We start from the raw sequence: 24,187 nt of genomic DNA on the forward strand, positions 1-24,187 counted from the left end.
ATCTCCAGCATCTTATTGCAGATGTTGAAGGACGCCAACCTTCTAAGGAAGTATAGTCTTCCACAGAGCATCAGTATTGGCAGTCCAGTCCAATTTGTCATCCAGCTGCACTCCCAGGTATTTATTGGTCTGTACCCTCTGCACATGTGGATGGTGGCAGCATCAGGCTATGGGGGACATATTGCCATTGGTATAAAGGACCCCCAGTCATGTTTCTGCTGAATGTCTGGTTGGCTGAAAGTCCTCAGTGTTGGTGTGTCACAGAGAGAACGTGCAGCGCTGTTCATAATGGCCGTCAGTTTTGCCTTCATTCTCTCCTTCACCGCCAATACCAAAATGTGCCCCATAACTGAGTTTTAATTAGCTTGTTGCTTCAGTGTTGCTCTCCCGAAGTGATGTTACCGGCCCAGCAGACCACACTGGCCGTTACAGAGTTGTAGAAGATGTGAAGGTCGTCACTACTCACATTAAATGAACGCAGTCCCCTAAGGAAGAAGAGCCCGCTCTTCCCTTTCTTCTGTAGTTCCTCTGTGTTATGAGTCCAGTCCAGCATGTCATTGATGTGGACCCTGTGATACGTCAAAGAATTCCACAAAGTCTAATAAAGAGTTGCGGAATTACCCCGTATAATGTCCAGACAGAAAGAATTGCAAGATAGCCAAATTTGATCAAAAACTTGGCATTTGACAGCGTAGCATTGTGTACAGTGGGTTAATATAGACAAAATGGTGGCAGGTCTAAAATGATCAGACTCGACACACTTAAAAAGGTTTGGGGCAGCTACCCGTGTAATATCCCTGGCTGCAAAAGGCTTTGAAAGGAACAGAGATGTTCACAAGACTGAAGTTGAGTTGCAAAAATGGTGGTTTTAAATAATCAGAACAGATGTGACATAGGGGAAACGGAAGTGACGTCAATCAAGGCGGCAGAACCGAAAATGATGTCAGTCGTGGCACCAGAGCTGGAAGTGACGTCTTCATGGATGAGTCAGATACTGTAGGTTTTCCTGCGGCTGATCTGTAGAGATAACAGGAGAAGATTTAGTGCACCCTGCCACCCCCTGGCCTGGCGTGGAATTACCTTCACTTGGTCCATACAACTTCCACCTATGTGTGATACAGGAAATGAGATGTACAGGAAATTACATCACAGCAGAGGAACGGAAGCAATGTCATCATGGCGGAGCCAAAAGTGACGTCATCATAATGGGGCTGGAAGTAACGTTACTATGGCGGAGCCGGAAGTGACGTTATTCGGAAGGGTCAGAAGTGATGTCATTCCTGGGAAACGGAGCCGGGATTGTGGAATGGAGGTCATTTTGAGTAACCTGATGTATGGATTGTAAGTTATTTGTCTACTTTATTCCTGTTGATACAGAGAGAAAGGCGCTAGTACGTTCAATCAACCCCTTGTCCCTCATAGTATCACTCACCTTAGGGTTTGTTGGCTGCCTCCTAAGCGCTCGTGTGTGACAACCCCAAGTATTTGTAGGAGTGGACCACCTCTACATCCACTCCCTGAATAGCGACCAGACATAGAGGCTCATCGGTGTGGTGAAACTCAATAAGCAGTTCCTTCATTTTGTTGATGTTAAGTTGCAGACAATTCTCAGAGTTCTCCCCCTGACTCCTCTCCTTTCTCTCATCCCCCTTATCAGTACACCCCATACGTGAAGAAACATCTGAGAATTTCTGCAAATGATCTGAGCTGCTGTTATATTTAGAGTCAGAAGTGTATAAACGGAGAGTAAAGCGGACAGGCCTGTTCCTGGTGGTGCTCCAGTGTTGCTCACACAGTTCTTGGGTTTCACAAACTGTGGCCTGCCCGCCCACCAGATAGTCCATCATTGAGGACATTGCATGCTCATCCACCAGCATATCTCTGAGCTGACCCCATAACAGGGACGGCACTGGACAAATCATCAACCAACAGTGCGGCCAACTTTGTTCAGCCTTGTAGGGCAGACAGATAATTGGAGCCACCTTCTATTTGTCCAGGTGGTCTACCACCAGAGGATACATAAAGTCCAGGACCAGCCTCTCAGAGGTCTTCATGATGTGAGATGTAAGTGGCACTGATCTGCGGTCATTAGGTGGACAGGCTCCTGACTTCTTTGGAACACGAACAATGCAGGACGTTTACTGGTGCAGTGGCACTTTCTGAAGCCTTAGGGGCAAAATGAACAGGTGACAGGGGACACCACAGCGTTAGTCAGCTGATTGTAAATGAGATCAGGAATTGTATTTAAACCACCTAGTAGGACATATTGTGAACCCATCCCTCCGTCTTATCGCTAGCATCTGTTTAAAGGCAATTAGGCCACCCCAGAAGCAATGGGCACAAAGTGGGTGTTTGATCCATAGTGGGATTCCTCTCACACTTGAAAGAGTGGGGGAGGCATGGCATAAGAAAAACTATGTAAAAAAAAAACAAAAATGAGAGAACACATAAATGGTGCATGTGCCCTGAACTGAGTAACCAGCACTGTAAGTTGGCAATGCCAGGATGACCCAGCATTCCATTCTGGATGGCAGGGGGCCAGATACCCTATGGCAGCAGGAAGCAACTCTGATTTGGGTGCCGGCCTATCGCCAGGCACTCACACACACACACAGGTCCACTTTAGAACTGGCCATTCTCCCAACATGCACTTCTTTAGGATGAAGGAGGAAAGCCATTGTACCCTAACAAAGAAAGCAATGCAGACACGAGGGGGACATCCAAACCCGAGAAGGTCAGCCATCGAGCACAGGATTTGAACCTGGACTTGTGAGGCAGCGGCACAGACCACTGTGCCACCCCATGCTATAAAAAATAAAAATTAATTAATTAAAATGTGCCTTAAAATTAGAGTAATTTCATGCTTAATGGACTACCAGGTAAATTATGGTTATAAATTAGTAAATCTATTTAGTACAGAATGCATAATTTTAACTTATGAATGTGATTAAGCAAAGTGTTTAATGCATTGTAATCTCCAAGTGTATTTTTAAAGCTTTTTAGTAGTGAATGAATTATTGACAATTTAACTTTGGGTACAGCAGCAGCTCATTAAAATTCTGCCATGAAGTGCAAACAGTCCTTACTGCAAATGTGATTACGCATTTTATGAGAACAATTTAGTGTAAAATCAAAATTTGATCATGTGCATGTAATTTAGGTACTCATTACCACAAATTCAGTCTGAGATTTTTTAGCACCTGGGCAACAGGTTGGCGCAGCGGGTAGCATTGGCACCTCTTGAAACCCAGTTGGGTGTCTTCAGTGCGGAGCTCACATGGGCTGGCGGGTGGTGGTGGGGGGGAGGGGGAGTTCTTCATTCAGCTTCACTGATAGGTGACTTCGGATTCTGTGATGAATGAGGACTGCTGGGATCAGGCAGGGCTGTCACTTGAATGTTGGTGGCACTCTTGAAAACCCACACAGCTGGCACACCTTATCTCCAGAGCTTTTGGTTGGTAAATTGGTCTTTCCCATACATAACGTAAGTTGTTCAGATTCCCATTGTCATGCAGGCGATGTCTGAGGATCACCTTCCAGGCGCAGACAAAGATATGCAATACCCTGCCAGGCCAAGAGGGGGCACCAGTCCTGACAATGTCCTCTATTTTCTCCTCTGTAGTTATGAGCAGCTGCCCAATGAGGGCACTTAAGCCACGTCCTGTTCAAATAAACCCAGGCAGGACAACATCAAATTTGAGGGCTCCCGGAAAACGGCATCTCTGTCTTTAGCAGTAAATGGGGCAGCCTGGCTGGCACCCTAACACTTCTTTGGTTCTTCTCTCCCTCATTTGCACCTCACACCATAAAACTTCCAATCTTTTCATAGTGCGTATTTTAAGTTCATGTCACAGTAGACGAACTTTCCAGGGATTTTCAGCCGTAGCCTTCATTTATGTAATCTTAGTCATTTGGAGGCCTCTGGTGGTGCATTCCCATGAAGATTGGTCATCTAGTGTGATGTACCCAACAACTGAGACTGGTTAGGGTAAAATCAAGAAGGTTTGTTTCCCTTATTAGTCATAGTGGTGGTGGGCTGTGTATGCAGGAGTCTAACAACCAATGAATGCTCATTCGGAAGTACAATATGTAGAAGGTTTACAGGTAATGTGAGCCATTGCCAAAAAGTGAACCCCTGGTCTCGTTAATTTCATATGTGATTGCGGGGGCACCGATCTCCAAGGGGGACGCACCCCCCCACTCCTCGATTTCATATGCAATCACAAAGGTACAGCTCTCCAAAGGGGATATCCCCAGCTCGTTGATTTCATATGCAATCACGAGGGCACCGATTGCCAAAGGTAACCACCCTCACCCACTCTTCGGTTTCATATGTGATTAAGAGGGCACAGATATCCATGGAGGACCCACACCTCACTCGGAGATTTCATATGCAATTGTGAAAAGGTGCCGATCTCCAGTGGAGGAACCTTCCACCCTTTCCCTTCATTAATTTCAATTATGGCTCAAGACTTTGAGGATCTAAAAGGGTTCCTTTCTTTGGATGTCTCTTTTTGGGCGTTTGCAACCAACGTGGCCTATGGACGTGATGTACCCTCGAGCCGGCCCTGTTTACAGATACTGTAGTATTATATCCATTTTTGGGGCAATGCCAGCCATTGCCGAAAAGTGAACCCCCCGTCTTATCAATTTCATATGTGATTGCGGGGGCACTGATCTCAAAGGGACCCCCCCACCCCCGGGGAAGTCGACCCACCCTCTCCTCGATTTCATATACAATCACAAAGGTACAAGTCTCCAAAGGAGGTCTTCCCCGCTCATTGATTTCATATGTGATCACGAGGGCACAGATTGCCAAAGGTAACCCCCCTCACCCAATTTGTGATTTCATATGTGATTCGGAGGGCACTGATTTCCACGATTTCCAAAGATGTCCCTCCACCCACTCGGCGAAAGGTGCTGATCTCCAAAGTGCAATCCCCCCAAGTCATTGATTTCGTATGTGATTACGAGGGCACTGATATCCATGGAGGACCCACACCTTGCTTGGTGATTTCATATGCGATCGTAAAAAGGTGCCAATCTCCAATGGGGAACCCTCCGACCTCTCTCTTCAGTTATTTCAATTTTGACTCAAGATCTAAAAGGGCTTCTCACTTTGGATGTCTCTTTTTGGGGGCTTGAAGCCAACACGGCCTATGGGTGTAATGTACCCTTAAGCTTGCCCTGTTCACAGATACTGCAGTGCTGTATCCGTATTTGGCAATATGGCCGAGAGGTGACTCGCTCAGGGTCAATGCCAGTGCGTCTCTTACCCTCTGAAGCTTCACCCACTAGGCCACACAGCCTATCTCGTCCTCCATGATGATCCTTTTTGCTAGCGGGATCCTCACATCCTGATAAGCCTGTGTCTGGAGGTCCTGCTTCATGGATTACACGGATATCTGGGAGACATCAGAGCTTTGGCACGCATGAGCAGACACAAAGTAACTCTTTGGCCGCCGCTAAAATCGAGGCAATTGAGAAGTAATGGAAGAGTTGCAAAAACACTCTCACACTGAGAAAAGCACTCAGTTTTATGGCTTTCATATTGAATCCTGAGATGTAGCTGGTGGGTGGCAAGGCTCTTCGATAAAAAACCACACTCGGGTTTTCATAATCCTTCGGCCAAGCCTCATTTCACGGCCCAAGGAACCTGCATGGCAACGAGTCTAATTATGTGGCGGTAATGGCGGGCGCACATTTGCGTGGGTTAACGCAGAATTGGGGGGGGAGGCGTTGGAACGATGCGCACATGAGTCCATTCGGCTCTTGCCACTGCGCGGCACTGAATTACCATCAGGCTCGGCCGTCACGTGTCGCGCTTACTCGGCTGATCATTTTACCCATGATGCCACTCCGCCTGCCTCCAGTTGCTTCACTGCACATTGCACGCCGGCACAGCAGTGGTGAGAATGATAAAAAAGGAAAAAAAAAGAAAAATGAAGATGGAAAAAATCAGCATGATAAAAGTAATCGATGTGACGTATGCCTTTTACACCAACGTTGATGTGTTTCAGCCTAAAGTGCTTGAATGGGAAAAATATCTGGCAAATTTCTAGAACATTCCATGAAAAAAAAAGAAAAAAAAAACAACAAAATGATGGACGGAAGGCAAGCCGGTTACAACACACATCTATTGGTGCCCTTGGACACTTCATCAGTGATGTTCTTGGGGTCAGCGGATGATTCGGGTCTTTCAAAATTCAATACTCTTGTCTGGGCCACTCAACCAGGAGTGATCAGCTCTAGGCTAGGGCCCACTTGGGTTTCTTAATCTACAGCCATCTGGAGACTTTTTCTGCTGCCTCCATGATGGATCTTGGTGGTGTACACCTGCCATGTCTAGAAGACTGTAGACCTCATGCAGAAACAATGCTGTAGCCCACCTCTGTGGGCACACACCATGTCCGTCACCCTCTTCCACCAGTGCTTGGCTCCTTTGAGCTCATGGGCTTCCTCCATCCTCTTCTTCTAAGGAACTGTGAGTTCCCGCCTGACAACCATGCTCGAATGTTCTTCAGAATAAGACAATAATGTCAAGCATCAGGGTGGTCTCTGAAATGTTGTCGGGGAATGGGAGCCTACCTTGAAGTTTACCTTCAAGTGCCGGTCAGGCACTGTTCCCAGGAGCCCCATTGCTGCCCTTGGGTAAGATTTGGGCTTCTCTCCAGTTCTGACCAAGGCAATCCTCTGCCTCACTGGTCTGAGGGTCTTCATCTGGTCTTTGGCACTACAGATGCTTTATGTTAAGCAGCTGGTCATCATGCCATTGATAGTGTCTCTCACCAGTGCTGCCGGTCAGCTGTTCAGGATGCACTCGACTGTCCCTCTACTCTGACACAAGGAACATTCTGGACTGACAACCTTACCCCATCAGAAGACTGGGCAGGAAATCACAGAAAGACTGAATCAAGAACGTGATGGGGAAGGGCTCAGCATGCCACAGCCTGGACCAGGAGGTCTTACGACCCATTGCTTATTCCCATGTCGTTCATGTGCCCTGCTGTTGTATTTCCCCCCCACTTGAATTCCTTGCAGCTCCTTGCCCTGCACACTCACTTCCTCTTGTATTAGTTCCCACCTGTCTTTGCCTTGGGCTTCATCATAGCACCCGATCCATGCCCATTCAGATGCCACTGGTCCTGGCCGAAAGCTGTAGTGTAGCTGTGTCTCTGTATCCTGTGCCTTCCACTTCCTTCCTGTCCTCACCTCAATGCTGGCCTTGGACACTTTAGGGTCACTAGACCCCACCATATTGCAGCCTCTCTCACTGGGTCACCATGCACTCCTCATTGCCACTACTCATGGGGAGCCTCCGTTTATTCTTATTCCCATACTGAGCAATGCTGCTCAGGTTTGTGGTAACTGGCATAGTTGGTGGTTGATTCTTCTCTCAATGTCCTCAGCTGTTGACATTGGGGCTTCATAAACCATCAGAGGCCACAAAATCTTCAGGAGTACACCATGTTGGTACATCCGTGTCTTGAATTTCCACAGTACACCTGACTTATCCATTGCTGCCAACCATACCTTCATCTCCTGGCTTGTGCCCTTGATGGGTCCAGAGGGTTATCAAAGATCTTCCCAAGACTCTTGACAGATTTCTCAGAAACAGATGGAACCTGAACACAGAGAGAAGCCCATAGAGTCCTTTTTGAACACCTCATGTCAAACCAACTTTGTTTATGTGGCATATGGTTGAGCTTTCACCATGGGCAGGTCTACCATCAGGGTATTCTGGGTGCAGCCCTTAAAGGAGCCTTTTCACCACTCACAATATTCCTCCTTTGTTGTGGGGGCTCGGTAGAACAATTGCGTGTCTGCCTGTCAAAATCATCATCGGAGAACCCCTACCCTCCGCTTCAACCACTCGAGTGGAGCAGAGTCTCCATGTGCATTAAACGGCAGGGGTCCGCGGTTGCATTGTTTAAACTCTCTGCTGAGATGCTCTATTCATTTAGGGGCCTGTGGGGGTCTTACTCCGGCCTTACCTCCCACAGTGTTCAGGGGGGCTTCCACACAGCTTCAATGGTCAAATGGTGGCTCAGTCACTTTATGTGGAGTCTGCATGTTCTCCTTGTGTGTTTTCCAGGTCCTCCCTTGTGTGGAGTTCTGCAATGGGCAGGTGCCCCTGTCCAGTTCTAAAATGTCAGCCTTTCTAGTATAGCGCCTTTCTGTATTAAATAGTCATTGTTGCAAATTTATGTCTTCACATTCCTATCAAGGTTAAAGATCCCCCCTCTCCCTGAGGGCTTCTCTAATCAGGGTTGTATCATTTTCTGCCTCTGTAATATCCTCCTCTCTGAAGTATAATTCCCTGGATGTTTCTTTTTTAAACTTTCTATCCATTTGTATGTAAATTGCTTTACTTTCATTTTGTAATTACTTTGCTAAAAGGCTCTTGCATGTTGTCGGTTTAGTGCTTTTATTTTATAAATTTAACACGAGTGTGTGCACGAATGTGCTTTGCAGTGGATTGGCAATCACTCTCCAGGGCTCCTGCCTTGCACACAATGCTGCAGGGATTTGATTCTCATCCTGTTACCCTAAACTGCATTTGGGGGGTTCAAAGTGGATGACTGAGTATGAAAGTGTTAAGCCTATGAGCCAGAGCAGATCATTGGCATTAAGGCCGAGTGAATCATTCAGACTTACATTTATATAGATAGATAGATAGATAGATAGATAGATAGATAGATAGATAGATAGATAGATAGATAGATAGATAGATTTTAATTTTAGTATAGTAGGCAGGATAAATAGATAGATAGATAGATAGATAGATAGATAGATAGATAGATAGATAGATAGATAGATAGATAGAGTGAAATGTGCTATACAATAAGATAGATAGATAGATAGATAGATAGATAGATAGATAGATAGATAGATAGATAGATAGATAGATAGATAGATTTTAATTTTAGTATAGTAGGCAGGATAAGATAGATAGATAGATAGATAGATAGATAGATAGATAGATAGATAGATAGATAGATAGATAGATAGATAGAGCGGTCCCATTGGACAACCCGAGGATGGGGGCATGGAGGCCGCGGAGCGGGTGCCGAGGCTTTGGCTGCCAGGGTGCCGGGCGAAGGGGGGAGCATTGGCCAATTGGCTTTAAGGAGGATGCCAGGCAGTGGCGTCAGGGCAACGTCTCTGCCCCTGTGTCTGCTTTATGTTTTGCAGGACCGGGCCCTGGACGAGTGCAATTTAGACCCGCTTCATGGGAGACGTGCCCTCGCGGGATGGGCCACTACGCCCGACAGGTCTCCACTGGTGATGGGGCAGTGTTACAGGAGGGTGGGGGCCAGACCCAGCCGGGATGCCTGGAAGGACGGTGAGGCAGTCAGTACGTCCCCTGAGCCACGAGGGGTCAACCGCCCTGGATAAGCAGGGGACCACGGATAAGGAGCAAGGAGGCACAAACCTGTGGGGGCTGTGGCTTCCGCCAGGGGGCACCCCAAGTCTCCTAAACCCCAGGAGCTCTGCACTTCTGCCACACCTGGATAGGTGGGTGAAGATCCTTCCAGCAACACCCGGAGTGCATCACTAGGAAGTGCTGCCAGAAGAACGTCATCAAGCACCTGGAGCACATCCGGGTGACTATAAAAGGGGCCGCCTTACTACAGTCGTGGAGCTAGAGTCAGGAGCTGGAGCAGGACGAAGCTCCAGGGACAGGAGGAAGAAAAGCGGCCCACGAACATTGGGAGAAAGGCCCGTATTGAGGGTGATTGGTGCTGGGAGCACTGTGTGTTGTAAGGACTTTATTCTTGTAATAAACATGTGTTTTGTAAAGTGGTGGTGTGTGTCTGATGGTGTTCGGACCCGTGCTCACAATACACACATACATGTTGCACACTATATGGCTGAAACAAAGGATAAGCAACATAACCGAGCAGAGAAACACAATACATGAATACTAAATAATAAATAAACAGAAAATATTAACAAAAATACAAAAAAATAAAACAAGGCATAAAAAATGGAAAATGAACATAAGCCAGGGCACACACCCAACAGTGACAGACAGGGCCCATTTGAAAAGGCATCTGGTTGTTGGGGTGGGGGGTGTGACCAATCTTCTTAACTTGCATGGGTGGTAAGGCAGAGCACCTTGCAGACCCAAAGGAGAACATGCAGACTTCACACAGATGGCGCTAGGGCCAAAGTGTCAAACCCAGGCTTTGGAGTCTGTGACGCAGCAATGCTAACCACTGTGCCACCCAGCAATAGATTACATTTCATTTATTCTGTTTCCGGTGACTCGCTTCCATTTATAAGCCTAGAGAATTGTGCACATTTTCAAATAGACGAGGGGTCTGTACATGTGGCTGTGTCAGAGGGCTGTCCAGGATCATTTCCTGCCTTGTCTTCACTTCTGACAGGACAGGCTCCGGCCCCCTGCGAGCCTGAATTATATCAAGCTGGTTTTGGAATAAATGAATGAATGAAGGTCATGTGTGATGTGACTGGCACCCAATGGAGGGGCGACCGTGGCCCTTCACTGAATGCTGCCACACCCCTGAATTAGATTAAACGGGATTGAGGATGTTAAGTTTCTCAGACAAATAACATGAAAATGTCAGACAGTACGAAAAACGGAGACAAGCAAAACTGTGTAGTATGCTGATGGAGGTGGGGTGGGAGGGGGTCCTGACCTGAACTCACAGGGAAACCCCTTCCTGTTGCGCTCTCTGTGCCACTATTTAGGAGAGTCACCACAATACCGAATCCTTTACCTCTCATGTGGGGGTCCCACAGAAGTCACTGCGGGGTCACTTCCATTTTAGAGCTGCCACCTCTCCACCTCCATGAGCACAGAATGCAAAACATTGAATCAGTCAGGGACTCGCAGTTCACGACCGACTGTTAACAATGCTGTAATGCCAGACTTTTGTAAGAGACGGCCTGCATCGTGGAAAACAAAAGGGGGAAAAGTCATGAGATTTATATGAAAAACAACCAAAAGGAGAAAAGCCACCATCTCTTGTTTTCAGCAATCTGTTAAAAAAAAAAGCCACAGAGTCGAACTGATTAATCGACTTCTTCATGGTTCTAACAATGGGTGTCCCGTTCACCCCTTGACATGGAGCAGCCCTGGTCAAAGCACAATAAAGAATTCAATCCCAGTGCACACCAGCAGCTGTGAGGGTCTGCTCCACTTTTGTGTGGAGAAGACACTTCTAAAAAAAATGGCGCAAAATAAAAAAAAAATGTTAAACTAATGCTACGTTCCATTTACTTCGGAAGTCGGAGCTGGGAATGATGTCACACCTGAGTTGACCGTGTTCCAGTGAAACATTTGGAAAAACCAATACGAAACGCCTCCAGGAAAATCTTTGTTGTGCAACTACTGGACAGCACATTACGCGGTATGCCGACACACCGTCGGAGCAACATGTCCATGGATAGAAGTCGGACAGTTCTGTGTGTACGGCTGATTGAATGAGATAGAAGCGCTAAAGAACGGTATAAAGCTTTCACTTCTGTTGATGTGTGGAGCAGCCATCTTGGATTTTAAGCTCAGGGTTCAGTGAGGCTCTCCTGTGGAAACTGGACTTGTGCGGGTGTTCCTGGTTCAAATGGAACACAGCCTAAAGGAGACAGTGGTGGGCTATGGGTGCTATTTTTTTTTAGTGGGCAGGCACAATAGGGAGTTAGGCCCCATTATGAAATTTGGATCGTTGATAGTTTATCGTGGTAATCGATTAGTATCGATTAGTTGTATTGATAGAAAGTCTTCACATTGTATGAATGGTGTGTACTATGAATGCTGGTAATTGTTTACCTTGGCTCACATCGTGAAATGGTGTTCATCAAGACATGACACTGTTTGTAAAATCTGGATTATGTCCAATTCACAATTGTCGTTGATCAAATGTACCGCCATTGCAGAGAATGTTTTTGGATGGTGTTCATCATGAAAGGCGCAAAATGTAAGGTTTGGACTGTACTCCATTTATAGTGGCCATTGACTAAATCACTCACTGGAACCAAACCTGAAATGGGCAGCGGTGAGTCTCCTGGTCCGGTTGGTGCACATTCACATTCACATGAGGTTAACTTGCAAAGTATGTCTGTCATTAACGCAAACGTCTCATAAACGTGTAGGCCATGTGGCCGAGTGACTAAGGCGTTTGTCTGCACTCAAAATGGCGGCTGCTTCTAAACTCGCCACGAACCCTCAAGGTGCCAGTGAGCGAAGCCAGTCTTTCAGTCTGAGCTCCGTTCTTTGTTTCTCACTGAAAACAGAAACGTGTCGTAGGGTGTAATATAAAGAGTAATTGTAACCAGTTTATCATGACACTGGGCTAAACACCTTGATATACTGTAGAATGTTCACGTTAGATTTAGGGTGCAGTGGTAGCACTGCTGCTTTGCAGTATGAATTCACTTCCCAGGTCCCCCAGTGTGGAGTTTGCATGTTCTCCCCGTGTCTGCATGGACTTCTGCCCACCGGTTAGGTGAATTGGTGTTGCCACATTGGCCTTGGTAGACACCCTGCGATGGACTGGTGCCTTGTCCAGGTATTGTTCCTGCCTTGCGCCCAGTGCTAGCTGGGATAGGCTCCTGTCTGCAACCCCAATCTGGATTAATCAGGCTAGAAAGTGACAATAGATATATCCTCTTACTAACATCCATCCATCCATCCATCCATTATCCAACCTGTTATATCCTAACTAAAGGGTCACGGGGTTTGCTGGTGCCAATCCCAGCTAACACAGGGTGCAAGGCAGGAAACAAACCCCGGGCAGGGCGCCAGCCCACCGCAGGGCACACACACACACACCAAGCACACACCAAGCACACACTAGGGACAATTTAGAATCGCCACTGCACTTAACCTGCATGTCTTTGGACTGTGGGAGGACACCGGAGCACCTGAAGGAAACCCATGCAGACATGTGGAGAAAAAAGAAACTCCACGCAGGTAGTACCCGGGAAGCGAACCTGGGTCATCTCTCTTACTAACATGAATGACAAAAATAAATGTATTATTATTTGGCTGACAATTTCCATCATTGAGATACAACTGGAGAACAGGCAGGTAAAGTGGTCACTTGGTGTCAGCAGTGGAATATGGATTCACAACCTCAGAGTTTTAAGTCCAAAGCATTAACCGCTACACCTCACATTAGTCAGCAGAGCTTGTTGGCTTTTGCTACTTAACCATAAAGGTCAATCTTCTCCACTAGTGACCCTGGGTGTCTTCAACTGTCACGGGTCCCGGTGTAGAAATAAGGCATCAAAAGTACGGTACGGTGCGTTACACAACATTGAATCCCAGTGGATTTTTTTTGACACTGAGCAGTGACTGCACTCGGGGTCCCAATTTGGATGGTTCGTCGTGTGGTGGGTGCAGCAGCGCATTGTAATTAGTTTGCGCTCTCAACCTGAGCAATGAGAAAAGACTCTCTCATGTCAAAGTAAAAAAAACAGATCTCTAAACACACAATAATTGAGCTCATAAGTATTGGCCTCTTCAAGTCGGTGTGATCAGGTGTCTCTCAGGTCCTCCATCTTTGTCAGACCGCTCCAGCTCTGAGAATCCTTAGTCAAGTCCAGCCACAAACTCACAATTTCGATTGAGATCTGGACTCTGACTTGGTCACTCCAGGACATTCACATCATTGTTTTGAAGCCATTCCTGTGTAGCTTTGGTTTTATGTTTTGTGCTCGTTCTTTTACTGGAAACAGGTCTTCTCCCAAGGTGCAGGTTTCTTGCAGTGTCCACCCTCTTTCTTCTGCTGTGATGTGTTCTCACATAAGGCTGAAGCACCAGCTGATGCATAGCCTCTCCGATGAGAACTACTGCAGCTTGCCACTCCTTCAGTGACCTCCTCATCATCTCGGTTGTTGTGGACAGCCTACTCTTGGCCGATCTCCTTAATGACACATTTGATGTCATCAACAGAATGGGATGCACCTGAGACAAAGCAAAGGGTCTGCACACTGGTGTCGATGTGCTATGTCAGTGTCAGTTTTCGCTTTGCCTTTCCAGGGGAATTGAGTGTCGCCTGATGTGGGAATAAACACATTGAACTGCAAAGTGCAGGGGTCTGGGTACTTTTTTAAAGTCACCGTATCTACTGCACGTTCAGTCCGTTCAACCTCAGTGGTGACCATAGTGAGGGTCCCCGGCGAGTGGCGTTTGTGTTACAAGACTTGCATCCTGATACTGTATGTTTACAGGCTTTGTATTCACGACTGTGATCCATTTGCGGCACTCAATATGTTCACGGTCAGGTATTTAAAGACGCAGAACCGTCAGCCCCCACCAAAGGAGGCCTGATTAGAGTGATTACAGCATTAAGGCTTCTAGATGTTTACAGTTTATCATTATTTATAATACCGAATACTGCAATGCTGACACATGGGGGTCACACTTGGATCGCTCTTGGCCTGGCCGTTCACATCAGACTTGTTTATCAAGGAAGCACGACGTAGCATCAAGGCTCCCTTGGGAGCAAACGTGAGCTGCTCCACCACGTCAAGGTCACACTTTTATCTCGCAGCTGGCCTGGAAAGGCGCCAGAGAGAGAGAGTGAGAGAGAGAGAGAGAGAGAGAGAGAGAGAGAGAGTCTGGCCTGCAGTTTGCTACACTAGCAGTGAAGAGAACAAACAACACGGAAAATGGAAGGACAGAGGGATGAGCGGATGGAAAGGTGCTCAGTAGAAGATCTCTCCACGGCCTTCTCTGAAGTGAATCACAGTGAAACCAAGCGCGCTGTAAAGTGATGTCCGCCATATGCTGGGCACCTGCTCACTATCTTCCTAATGGCGTGATACTTGTCAGTAAGTAAGAAGAACTCGGATGAAAGCCTGCCATCGTTGAACATCAAGAAACGAGACCGCTGCTTTCAAAGAATGTGATTATTTCCTCAAATAGTTATTACATTTCTGGTTTGGACAAAAAAAAAAAAAATCCAGATATTTTGTAACTGTCACCTAAAGTGGAGCTCGGCCTTCCCCTTTTGTGTGGAGCGCGCCACGTTACATCAGCGCTGATGGGAGATTTGCTTTTTGTCCGATTCCCCTGATGCGCTTCTGATCTTTCTTGCCTCTCCTCTTAATTGAACATTAAAACCAAGCGATTTCCCAGACCTCCCAGCTGTAAAACGAACGCCCGTCCCTAATCTAGCCCTCCACCCCAATGCGGACTCATTACCTATTCCAGTCAAATGTTGCTAATCACTCTGCTGTTATGGGCTCAACCAAAAACCCCTGACCTTAGAGCTCCATCAGCATGAGGACAATAGCTGATGGAAGGCTGTTGAGTTGCATAAAAGCCATCACCAGACGCCCGAGAGAATGAACAATAACAATCATCATCATTATCTTCATTTGTCAGCGTCAGTCACAAACAGCAAATAAGAGCAATAATACTTATGTGATGCGTTGGCCAAGAATGAAAATTAATATTATCATTGGAAATGCTTAATTCACACAAAGCAGCCTACGGAAAATCAATGGTTGATTAATAATTATGACAATTGTTGGTGTATTTATCGAGAGAAATCAAATAAGAGAAAGCCACTGCCTGCATTCATAATCAATTCTAATAATAATAATAATCATCATGATAATAAATATGGGTGCCATGGTGGCACGGAGGCTGCCATATGTTGTCGCACAGCCTCAGAGACGCGAGCCTGTCGTCGACCGTGATAAACGCAAGAGTACAAATGAAACGTCGGGGTGTGCAGCTGGGTCACCCTATTTACTTGAAATCACAGGTAGAATCAAAATAACAGGCGCACGATGGCGCAATGGCGAACAAAAAGCTCTGCTCAGTTGTTGGCTGCAGTGAGAAGCTTCAAGATAGCGGTCAGGCTTCGGGGGTCAGAGCTCTGTCGGGCAGGTGGCTCGTCTCCCAAATGAGACGCCTCCTTCACTGCTTTTATGGACTGGAAAGGGGCGGAGTCAGTTGCCCTCATTGGGCGGCTCCTCCAAGCAGTGGGTGTATAAGAGAAGCGTCAGAGATTGCGCCCCCTGGTGTCTCAGGGTGGTACTGCTTACGTCTGATGAGCCTGGAAGGGCCTCTATATGAGCACCTTTGGCACATTCTCCCCGGGTTTTTCTCCCATGTTAGCCTTGTGTGGCTAAGGGCGGGCATCCCTCAGCAGTGCTGGGGCAACGGAATAAAAGTAACGGGTGTTACGTAGTCAGATTACTGTTTGAAGTAACGTGTAGCCAAATACAATACTTATTTTACTGAAGTAAAAATACCTGCATTACTTAAAAATAAAAGAGATATGCATTACTGTTGTGTGTCAGCCAGGGTTCCTCCCCAGGCTGGGGATCAAATGCCATTTTTATGCCATTCTTATTCGTTTTCAGTTCTTTTGCTTATGTTAATATTGTTGGTCGTTTAGTTTCTATGCACCTGTGTATCTTCTTTCATATCCCGTGTGTGTTGTGGGTGGTTTGCCAAGAAGCAGGACCACCTGTCCATCACCATCAAGGCACTGCTCTTAACCTTCAAAGGCTGAGGAAAACCCACAGTCCCTTGCGGTTCATTGTGAATGCACGCGTGGTGAGGTGAGCGCGCTTACGCTTCCTCTTGTACTTTTCTGGACACTTTGAACCCACACTCTGTTTATTTTACTTTGCTTTGTGGATTGCGTTTGTGCCTTTTGTGTGCTTTACGAATTAGATTATTACAAAGCATTTTGTGAAAATAAATCTTTTTTATTTTATAAAGATTCTTTGTATGGTAGCCGGTGTTGCCCCATCTAGTGAGCACTTTGAGTAATTATTGGGTGGGCTGACTGCACAGGACAGCAAAAGAATGAAGTTTTGAAAAGGAAAAGAAACAAGCAGAGTGTCGTAACTCAGAAGACAAAAAACTAACAACTAACCGTCAATACGTTTAACAAAAACCATAGCCAAGAAAAAGTGCAAAAATTTGAAAACTAATAAACATTCACGTAACCAGAGCGAAAACGTTAATCTTAAATCATAGACAAAATTCACTAACCTGAATTTATTAATCAGAAATATAATAATAATAATAATAAATAGGGTGGCACGGTGGCGCAGTGGGTAGCGCTGCTGCCTCACAGTAAGGAGACCTGGGTTCACTTCCTGGGTCCTCCCAGCGTGGAGTTTGTATGTTCTCCCCGTGTCTGCTTGGGTTTCCTCCCACAGTCCAAAGACATGCCAGTTAGGTGCATTGGCGATCCTAAATTGTGCTTGGTGTGTGTGCCCTGCAGTGGGCTGGTGCCCTGCTTGGGGTTTGTTTCCTGCCTTGCGCCCTGTGCTATCTGGGATTGGCTAAAGCAGACCCCTGTGTTAGGATATAGCGAGTTGGATAATGGATGGATAATAATAAATAATAATGATACAAGAAGTTTATTATCATATATACAGTAAAAACACGTTAAAACCATGTAATGAAATTCTTACTTTGCTTGCTCACCTTCATATACAAAGACAGAAAGACAATAATAATAATAATAATAAATAGCTTTTTGGTTGGAGTAGAGTCCAATCAAGGACAGCTACGAAGTGCCCAATATGACCTTTATATGCTTGACCCGGATATGTTATGAGCCTTAGACTTCCTGTTGACCTTGCCTAGCAACAGCATAGAAACCACAAGCAAAACCCCTCAAAATGGCAGCTCCCATAAGCTAATCAAAATGGCATTGGGTGAGAAAGTTCCTTCTAATTAAATAGTGTTAAAAGTTCATCAGGCACAAAAATAAATAAGACCACAAGACTCCTCGACACCTAAGACCCCTAGAATAAGGTCAAAATAACTTTCTGAAATCAAGGAGAATTTCTTAAAAATCAGTAAATTGGCTGTGGTGGGCTGGCGCCCTGCCCGGGGTTTGTTTCCTGCCTTGCACCCTGTGTTGGCTGGGATTGGCTCCAGCAGACCCCCGTGACCCTGTATTCAGGATGTGGCAGGTTGGATAATGGATGGATGGATCAGCAAAATGGAGGCTGATCATGACATTGGGACTTTTGTACTTAGGAACTTTTTATCTCACAACAGTTACTGCGTTACTATAGAAGATCATTCCCACCACTCCAAAAAAAAATTAAAAATGCAGCATTATATTGTAGAAGTATTGCTTTTTCTCACAAAGACGTTGGTGTAACATTGTGAATGCCTGGGCTCTGGGCGTCTGGTAACAACTGAGGTAGAGCTTTAGTATGTGTATAGCGTGCAATCAAGTTAAAAGAATTGAATAAAAGTGATACGCAGCGCTCAGAGCAGGTCAGCACCCCCCGACACCACCACTCGCCCACTCTCCGATCACATGTTAGCGTATGGCGGTGCCCCGAGCTAATGTGCTCAGCTAGCATGTCATGTAAAAGTAAGAATGAAAGGTGAGGAGGAGCAAACAGTAGTGTGGGGGCACTGCCATCACTGGTCACAAGTGTACATGTAACCCTGCACTTTGCATATGCTGAGGGGTGAATTTATTCTGCTCAGTTTGGGATCACAGCAAACCAGTAATCATCACAGCAGCACTGGGTATAACATAAGAAGTACAATTATTATTATTTACATATATATAGCGCCTTTGTCACTACTCAAAGTGCTTCATTGAGTGGTGAGCCACTTCAGCCACCACTAATGTGTAGCACCTGACGTGATGGCAGCCATTTCTGTGCCAATACCTCACCACACATAAGCTGTTAGGTGGTGAAGTAGTGCGAGAGAGAGAGACAAATAGAGACAGTGGATGATTAGGGGGCCAGAATATCCAGGGCGTGGTGGGCAATTTAGTTTGGACATCGGGATACACCCTGCGCTTTACAAAGGTTGCCCAGGATATCTTTTATGGTCACAGAGAGTCAGAATCTCATCTGAAGGACGACGCCATCTTCACAGTTCGGTGTCCCCGTCACTGCACTGGGACCTTGGGGTGCACATTCAGACCACAGGATAAGAGCCCCCTGCTGGCCTCGGCAACACCTCTTCCAGCTGCAGCCCAAATTTTTTTCTGGTTAGTCTCACATTCAAGTACTGGCCTGGCCCAAACATATGCTGAGCTTCAGGTGGGTGACCTCTTCGGAAGTGCAGGTGACATGGCTGCCGTTACCGTATCAGTATGCCAGTCCTTCGCAGGGTCCATCGCACAATGAAACAATGAAGAACAAAAGAGTGTCAGTTTAGTTTTGCTCCAAGTATTTGCCGTAAATCTCTTGCAATTGGTGTTCATTATTTTTTTTTGTACAATTTCCTAAAGAGTTTTTGAGACTTCTTGGTGACTATTTGGTTGGTTGGTTCTTGGGTTCTGAGGTCAAGGAGGTTGATTAAGGGGCTTCTAAAAAGTACTGAATTAAGGGTCTGCATATGCTTATGAGTGAGAGGTTTTGATGTTTTAATAAATCTGTAAACCTTACTGAACACTTTGTCATTATGGGTTATTATTGATGGGCACACATGTCAACTTTATACATTTAAAATAAAATCTACAGCACAATAAAGTGTGCAGAAAGTGATGGGGTCTGTAGAGTTCTTCGGTATACGGAAGGAAGAGCAGATTGCCTAACTAACTGCTGTGCCACCATGTTACCTATAATAACGGGGTAAGGTGCTGTACTTTCTCACTCGAGGTCAAATTAACCTAAAATAAGCTCGACTCTGGACTGGCTCGATTGCGGAAAGGCGGATTGTCTCTTTGGGAGTTCCGTCCAGAGTTGGTTCCTTTCTTGCGCTCGGGGCTGTTGGGATGGGCTGCGGCTTTTCCAAACGGTTCATTGTGATAATCGGGGTCTTAAGATGTCTGGATGTATAATAATACGAGTTTGCAGATTACAGGTATTCGTATGGCCCTGCTCTCTCTCTTAGATCAGAGCTTCCTCCGCGGCGCTTGCGGTATTTTCTTTTTTTTTTTGTTCGCCGCTGTTGTTTTCCTAGCAGCCCCCCTCGCGCTTGAGAGGAGGTGCTTTGAGGGATTCCCGTGCTTTGCTCCTGCTTCATCTTTCTAGACGCTTGTGTGATGGCTAAAAGTGTGTGCGCGGGTTGGTGGGGGGGTGGTGGTGAAGATGGATTGGGATTCCGGGGATGGGGAGGAGAAGAAGGAGGGGGGCTGGGCTCTTCCATAGCTTCATCTCCCTCCCACAGGCGGCTCTTCTCGGGGTGCCCCATTCCCCTCCCCCCAATGCAGAAAACCCCCCACCCAGAGCACGCAGACCACGCCACCCCCTTCCCCTCTTTTTTTTCCCGTCTCATCTCCTCCACTCTCCAGGCTTTCCCGCAAGAGAGAGAAACTCTGACGCCTGGAAGAAGCAAAGACGATGCAAAAGTCGAGAGAAAGAAAAAGGAAAGGCGGACTGCACGGGACAATCGAGCGGAGCCGCAGGGGCTCAGCGGATACTCCGGTGATCGCGTGCAGCCCCCGATCAACAATTCACTACAGGACAGAAAAGATGGGGGGTGGGGGTATTTAGACACCTCATCACCCTCCGCTGCAGATGACTAGGAATGCCCGCTCCTCGCGACTTGCAGTTGTCCTTCTTGTGGCTGGCAAAGCCTCCGGGCTTCTTCGTTCTGGCGAGCAGACAGAGGAGAAGGCGCGACTTTCAAAATGCATTCGCGGTTCAGCTTCGCTGTGCACCCCACCCCGATTTGTTTTTTACATTTCTGGGGGAGGGGAAGAAACACTGAACCGGCGCATTGTCGAGCCGCCATTGCCTGGAACTGTACGCGAGTAATCCGGTTTGAATGTGAGCAGAAATGAGCGCGGCGGCCAGTAGCACCATCGGAGGAACATGGACTCAGAGGCCGTTCCGAAAACGCAAGGCTTCGATCGGAGGACGAGAGACCGTTTTGCTTTCACTTTTGTTTTTTTTTGTTGTTTTTTTTTCCTAACAGGATTTCAATGTGCGCGCTGAGGGGATCCCAAAAAAAGGCCCACCTCGGTCTGTCGGCCCACGTGAGTCACGTACGTATTCGATAACCGCGCTTGTTTATCCTGAGCAAAAAAAAAAAAAAATGTTCAACCCGAATGTGTAATTAGGCATCTTAGCATTGGAAGGAAATCCATCCATAAGCGTAAATCCCACTCCCCTTTCCGGACAAGACGTGCGCACGTGCGTTACACGCCTAGGGAAATCACAGCACGCTGAAAAAAAGAATGTGACTGGAATAATGCCAAAAAAAAAAAAAAATCACCGGGTTGTGAAATGTAAAGAAAATGGGCATCGGTGATTTTTCACTCATTCCGCATTTATTGTCACTGGGTTGTTAAATTCTAACCTCGGCTGTCATTTTCTCTTGCGCGTTTGCACATTAAACTCAATGGAAGTTAATCAAAGTAATAGCGTTGTGACCAAAAATATGAAACTCCTCTTTATATTTTATGATAAGCGTTCCATTTCCAGCGAGACTGCGTTTACAGATGAAGTTAAGAGCGTTATGTTAGACACGTAAAACGCAAAAAAAAGAGAGAAAGAAAAGTGGATGTGTGCCAGAAAGCTAAGAAACGGGGGGCTGCTCTTTACGCCGTAGACTTCAATGAAAAATGAGTCACGCTCGGCTAAATCTCTCTTTTGATAAATCGCCGCAAAAAAGATATGATCGTCAGCTCAATTGAAACCATTAGCCTCATAATTACAGCGTCTTGTGTACATTGGTTTCTAAGTCATTTTCTTGTGAATAATGTTTAGATAAGGAGCGGTAAAAAAAAAATATTGAAACACAATGATCAGAAGCGGGCTTAGGAAATAAAAGCATGGCGTGCACGTGTTCGGCGTACGTGTGAAAAATATTTGCCTTCAATTGTATCCACTGAGTATACTCTTTTTCTGGGAGAGAAAAAAATAGTTATTAAGATGTAAACAAAATAAAAAAAAATGATTTAAATATAACCTCAAGAAACCAGATTCGCCGTTTCTTTGATTTCATCCTGTGGCACATACAACGCGTATACACTGGGAGCTCCGGCTTTTGCCAGTTTGGTGGAATTAAGTATTATTACTCAATTATTTCGCTGACGCCTTTATCCAAAGTGACTTGCACCATTTGAGAAGGAGGAGAAGTGACTTGCTCATGGCCACGCAGCGTCAGGAGTGAGATTTGAAGTCCAAGGCCACTCCGCTATACTGCCCGCCGTTGTGTTTCCCTCGTTTATAGTTTTGTTCCAAAATCATTTTTGGTAACTGAAATACACCCCCCAGGATTGATTCTCTTTTTGTGTGTTTTATGCGATTGTGTGTGTGTGTGTATGCCGTCGTTGTTCATTTTGAATGTCCGTGAAGCGTTTTGTGCATGGGAAAGACGCTATATACTGTTGTTATTATTGTTAATTAATTATTCCCAGGACCACTCACTCAACAGCACAAGATTCATATTTGGAACGCTTGCACCCCAAATAAAAAGCTTACGCGCACGCCTCGTGTTAGGCCCTCAGATTTACAGGCGCTTCAAATCGCTTAGAACTCTTTCTCCTCTTTTTGTCAATCGATGATGCTCTGACTACAAGAGTGGAGATTCTGAAAGCACTTTCACGTTCGTCTTTGAGAGCACGACGTGTTAGTGGTGAGCGAATGCAAGCTGTGGTGTAATGGTGGGCATATTAGCACAAACGTGCAACCTGCTCGAGTTTTTAATTTTATGGTGCATCTTCTTCTAGTGACAGTATATAATGTATGTGTGTACTTTATATGCGTGTGTGTGAATTAAATATTCATTCCGTTGAGCATACAATTGAAATGAATGCCATTGTATGTATGGCTGTGTATATTCCATACAGTATCTGTATGCTGGTGCAAGTAGGTTTGTATATGAAATATTCATAGTGCGGCGTACAGATCGGAAACGTTCACGCGAAACATCTCAGTTACATTTACGTTGACTGTCATGCTGCGTACTTCTTACATAAACATTATTTTCCGTTCCTTAATGGTGTTGAATGGGTACCAGAAATAAAATACAAACCCTATTATAGTTTGATATAACATATCCTAATGGCGATTATCAATAATCTAAAACTCGTTATATGGCACCGACACATCGCTAGTGTTGAACCCGCACTTGAAACGCCCCTGCCGTGCATGGTCAAGGCTCACTGCAACGGCGTCGTACTTCCATTTCGCACAACTACAGACGCACTTTAACAAACTTGGAAGGTATAAAGACGCGCAGTTCTGTCGGGTCTGTCTAAATTGTAACAAATAAAGACACATAAAAAAACGAGATGGCTTTGTGTCGGAGTGTTCCCACGCGCACGTGCACTCGCTGGGCTGGCTGCCTTCAATGGAAGGGTCGGTGCGCTCCGCATAGAAAGAACGTTGAAGGCGCGTAGACTGTTGAGACCACCCTTTTCTCTTTTTTTTTGCCTCTGGGATTTTACAACGTCAAAAAGCTTGGCAGAAAAATAAAATGGAAAGGCGATTCCTAATAGAAAACCAACACACGTTGAGACGTTTTTTAAAACGCCCGAATCCGGCGTGTACGTGTCTACGGTGTGCCAATTCATCACCATGTCGAACTGCAGATCATGTTTGACTTTAGTTTTCAGCACCCTTGTGTATGTGTACCTATGTGTATGTCTATATATGTATGTATGTGTGTGTTTCGATGTTTTGCTCTCGTATTAATCGCAGTTATTCTTTAAAGCGTCACAATTCGCTTCCTTTATATCTACGCGTCATTATTTCGAATTGGACATTTCAAGTAAATGAGCACCCGTCCGCTCTGAATAATTGAGTCTGTGCTGCTACTTTCCATTATATGTGTGTTAAAATAAATGTAATGAGAAAGGCAGTTATTTCGGTCACGGTAAAATATTACTGTAATCAAATATACAATTGCAGGCCTTTTTTCTGTCACTTACCTGTTTTCATCTCCAGTCGTCACGCGGGGGTTTCTTTTTCCCCTCGGTGAACGGCCCTCTTTGTTTTCCTGGATTCGTTTTATGCTGTAATAGAAGGCTACTGAACATTAATATACCATTCTGAGGGTTACTTGTTCTTTATCCCCCCATCGACAGACAGATCTCAGTGTTTTGGATTATTTATTCATTGTAGAGCGCGTGTTTAAATCACTTCTCTATATACAGAGCATCTTTGCAAGTCTTTTTGATTTTGTTTTTATTTTTCTTCCTCGAATCGTTGGTAGATTTTCTCACTCCCAATTCGATCGCGAGGGTATTGATATTCGTGTCACTGCGTTTTAGATTTTTATCGTCAGAATTATTTGGAATAATCTGGT

General features: G+C 45.7%; 1 long non-coding RNA gene across 1 annotated transcript; it reads right to left on the bottom strand.

Moving 5' to 3' along the window:
• Nucleotides 1–498: 498 nt before the first annotated feature.
• LOC120517828 lies at nt 499–23,879 on the bottom strand. The gene is made up of 3 exons (XR_005631112.1): nt 23,811–23,879; nt 1,146–1,365; nt 499–1,017 (listed from the first exon to the last, which is right to left on the bottom strand). It is a non-coding gene; the product is annotated as an uncharacterized LOC120517828 (long non-coding RNA).
• Between the last annotated feature and the right edge of the window lie 308 nt (nt 23,880–24,187).

The sequence above is a fragment of the Polypterus senegalus genome, chromosome 17, assembly GCF_016835505.1.
Source record: "Polypterus senegalus isolate Bchr_013 chromosome 17, ASM1683550v1, whole genome shotgun sequence".
Classification (NCBI taxonomy): Eukaryota; Metazoa; Chordata; class Cladistia; order Polypteriformes; family Polypteridae; genus Polypterus; species Polypterus senegalus.